This window comes from Gouania willdenowi, chromosome 1 (genome assembly GCF_900634775.1).
Source record: "Gouania willdenowi chromosome 1, fGouWil2.1, whole genome shotgun sequence".
In the NCBI taxonomy this organism is placed as follows: Eukaryota; Metazoa; Chordata; class Actinopteri; order Blenniiformes; family Gobiesocidae; genus Gouania; species Gouania willdenowi.
In genome coordinates this window covers 21,346,842-21,350,779 of record NC_041044.1, presented here as the reverse complement: position 1 = coordinate 21,350,779, position 3,938 = coordinate 21,346,842, and the positions used below count along the sequence as shown (strand labels likewise).

Here is a 3,938-nt window from a genome sequence, read left to right as displayed (position 1 = left end):
GCCTGTATGGAAGCATAATTGTAGATAAATTAAATCAAGCTAATCCGCAGTAAGAGTGTCTTGACTACTGTGTTCAACTGATTTCTGGAAACAAGTTCTATGAAGGTCACATGCTCTTTCAACACAATACAGCATTTTGACTCTTGCCAGCATGAAGATGTTTTATTTATTTTACAAGATACCAGAATTTCCAAAAAAAATGGATGCAATAATTTTAATATGCATATGGCATTACATTTGGATCCATTGCAGGCTTTCTTTTAAAATGCATGGTTTTGGAAGCACATAATAGAGGGTTTAATCATAAATAAGTTCACATAAAACAATGTTATAAGGATAGGAAAGAAATTAAATATCAATTCCATGTTTCATGTTAGTGACTATTATTTTTGCTAATGAAATTGAAGTCTATTGATTAACCAATGGTTTTCTTAATGCAAGGGAGTAAGTAGCATGTAAAAATCTAGGGATTGTCACAATAAAGAGAAATGTTCAATATGTTTTTCTGTTACATTTACTGCTTCTAAATTGTGGTTTGAGCCCCAATATTTAAAGGTGCAGTCTGCAACTCTCAGATCCTTCTCTCCCCCTCCCTCCCCGCTGCTCTCTTGCCCTGCCTCCAAACTTTCCAAATTCCCTCCCTCAGAGGAGCTAACAAGCTAACGTTAGTTTCGACAGCAACATCACAGTTATATACATGTTCTGTTAAAAGCATATTACTGCAGCGTTTCTCTCTCTCAATGTGCGCACACCTCAGCAGCAGCAGCAACACAGTGTCACTAACAACAGCTCACACGGAGGCTGCTGTGCGCACATGAACAACACATGCACTACAGAGTTCTAGTGTAACAATTACAATCAAACAATGTAAATAAGCAGCAGTAATTACCTTTCAAGCAGAAAACTCACCAATTCCGTCTTCTACTCCTCCAGACCATACACTAAAAAAAAAAAAAAAGATGGCGCTTCAGCCCGGGAATGGGGCGATGCCTGTGAGCAACAGCTGTCAGACAGTCCATTGAACACAGTCCTGGCTCCGATTGGTTCTTTTTGCTCGGTCGCAGTGCATTCTAGCAATCTGCCAAAGGCAGCAGGAGCAGCAGGAGGAATTCAACGAGTCTGTTTTTTCACACAAACTACTAGTTTGATGTAAAGCTGTCCTTACATAGTGACAGCTTTAGCAAATATGACAAAAAGTCACTTTTATAAGAGTTGCAGACTGCACCTTTAACGATCAGTTTAACTGGTATATTGTAAAGTTGTCTCGTGTACAATCTTTACCTGGTAAAATAAAATCCATTCCAGAGGCTTTTGAAAGAGGTACTTGTTTTTCCATTAAAAAAAAAAAACAATTATTAGCTGCAAATTGATGAATAATTCTTCCCTGATTGGAAACTTTAACACAATGTAGGTTGCCTTTATTTTGTGATAATAAATAAACTAGGACTTATGAAAATAAACTGTGATGTTTTGTTAGACCAAAACTAGAGTAACAGTGCTAGTTTGATCTTTATAATAATGGATTGAATCACTTTTTTTTTTAGAGTAGACTCTAGGCATATTACAGAATCCATTATTCATTCACACCAGTCACTCACATCAGTCATACCAGTGGTGGTAAGCTACAATGTAGCCACGGCTGCCCTATGACATACATTCATGTACAATTTATACCCATTCATATGAGGCAATGTGGGTAAAGTGCCTTGCCCAAGGACACACCAACAATGACTTGGATAGAGCGGGATTCAAACCCCCAACCCTTTGGTTATTAGACGACCCACTCTACCACTGAGCTATAGTCGCCCTTCATGAAGAGTTTTAATTGTATTTATGGAATTGGTGTTAGTGTTTGAATTATAAAATAATGTTTAAACACAACAAAGGTTTTTTAACCTCCTCCCAAACATTTAAAACAACAAATATAAATAGTCTACATAGTCAAACACATCTACTAGAACGATGGTTCTCACACTTTTTTGGTTAAAAAAAAAAAAATTTTTAAAAATTGAAGAGATTTATTTATATATTTTTTTATCATATCTGGTCATCTCACACCACATTTTAAACTAAAAAATTAAGCTATATTTAACTCCATATTTTTTGATGCTGTCATTTGTTAATTTTCCAGTGTTTCTGCCTCAAGTTCCCCATGTAGTGCCTTTGCGTACCCCTAGGGGTACACATACCCCTATTAGAAGACTTATTTATTGGTCTCAACAAGTCTCTTGAAATATACACAACTCTTAAAATATAGTGTAATTTGTAAGAAAATATTAGGCCACAACTTCAGCAACTAAATTTCCAGTTTTTAAAAAGACAATCCATTCATATAAAAAGAATCAATATCTAAACACTTTTATAACACTTTTACGAACCCATTACTTTAAATTTCCCGTTCCCCCTAAATTGAAAGAAATCCATGTCAAGATATTGATTTGAATCTACTCATAGTGCCCTGCTGAGGCAAATATTTGGTTTTGAAACAAGTAATTGTACATTTTGTTGTGAAGAAGAAACCACGTCTCTTTTTCCACCGTACATTTTCACATGTTCTATGCGTTGACATCCATGACTGACTCTCCACTAAAATCCCTCAACTAAATGAATTTTCAGAAAACGATATTAACTTTGATTTATGAATAATTCACATCATGACTTCCTTATCAACAATATTATTATACTTGGACATTTTTTTTTTCTTTATACACAAAGCAAAATACTAAAAAATCAAACCTAATTTTAATCCCTTTCACAACTCATTTTTGTAATATTTTAAATCCTTTTAAATGCCAAAAACAGCAAACAAAAAAAAAACTTGTTAAACGTGATTGAAGAATTTACATAACAGAAAAACCATAGCCCCCTTTAAATCTATATTCTACTGTACCATTGATTTATCCCCTCTAAAACCGTATTTATTTATCTTGTATTTTTTATTCATTTGCGTGTTGTTGTTGTTTTTTTTGTTACCTGTATTTAATGTGCACTTTTGCTAAAAAAAAAATAAAAAAATAAAAAAATAAAAAAATACAAGAGTAATGGATGACTAAACAAAACAAACGTCAAGTGGGTGTGCGTGCGTGCCTTTTATATTACGTCATGACGTTGCCAGTGGTTGGACTTCCTCGTTGGTTATCTGAGCTGCTGAACCGAAACCAGTTGTCAAAAACCAGAATGCACCCTTCAAGGTAAACATTTGTTATTATTTTAATGTAGTACTGTGAGCTGTAACCTGTGTGCTCCCTTCTGTGGGCAGGGGGAGGTCAATGTTATGCTAACTAATTGATTACGAGGACTCCGTGCAGCTTTAGCCTGCTAACGTTAGCCGTCACTGGTCTGTGACTGAGGACACTCACCTAATGTCGGGAGAGATTTAAATTCCCTTTTATCCCAGATTGTGTTTTAAATAAAACAACAACAACCCAGTGCCGTCATGGGAATATAAAAGCTAGCTCAGCTTCAGTTGATGAGCTTGTCCTCCGTTTACTGACCTAACGAAGCTAATAAAGCACGCACCTGTGTGATAGTTACCCACCACACTTTAATGAAACTACTAGATCTGTGTCAACGTTACTAATACGTGTTATGTTATTGTGTATGGTGAAATAATTACATGTGCAAAAAATGATAATGTAATAAAACGTTTTGTTTCATGAAAGCGTGTTTTAATGTTAACATCAGTATAAATTATCTTTTTTAAAGACACAATTCAACTTTCTGTTTAAACAGTTTTTTAAGCTACATGCTGCAAAATCCTGTGATAAAATAGTAAATATTGTAAGCAAGATAAAATATGTTCCTACCCTCATCCATCAGCCCACATACAGTACCATTTGATTCCTGATATTCACTTTTCTTTTACCTCATTGCAAGCAGAAGTATGGTACACCCAAAGATGTAAAGAGTACTGATATATCCTATTCAAGTAGAAGTAC

General features: G+C 34.9%; 1 protein-coding gene across 1 annotated transcript in view; it reads left to right on the top strand.

The window, feature by feature from the left end:
* Positions 1-3,103: 3,103 nt before the first annotated feature.
* Positions 3,104-3,938, top strand: part of herc3 (HECT and RLD domain containing E3 ubiquitin protein ligase 3) — a 29,266-nt gene continuing 28,431 nt past the window's right edge. The window contains exon 1 of the mRNA XM_028450198.1: positions 3,104-3,191. The gene's annotated coding sequence lies outside the window, so the exon portion shown is untranslated. The remainder of the gene's footprint in view (positions 3,192-3,938) is intronic.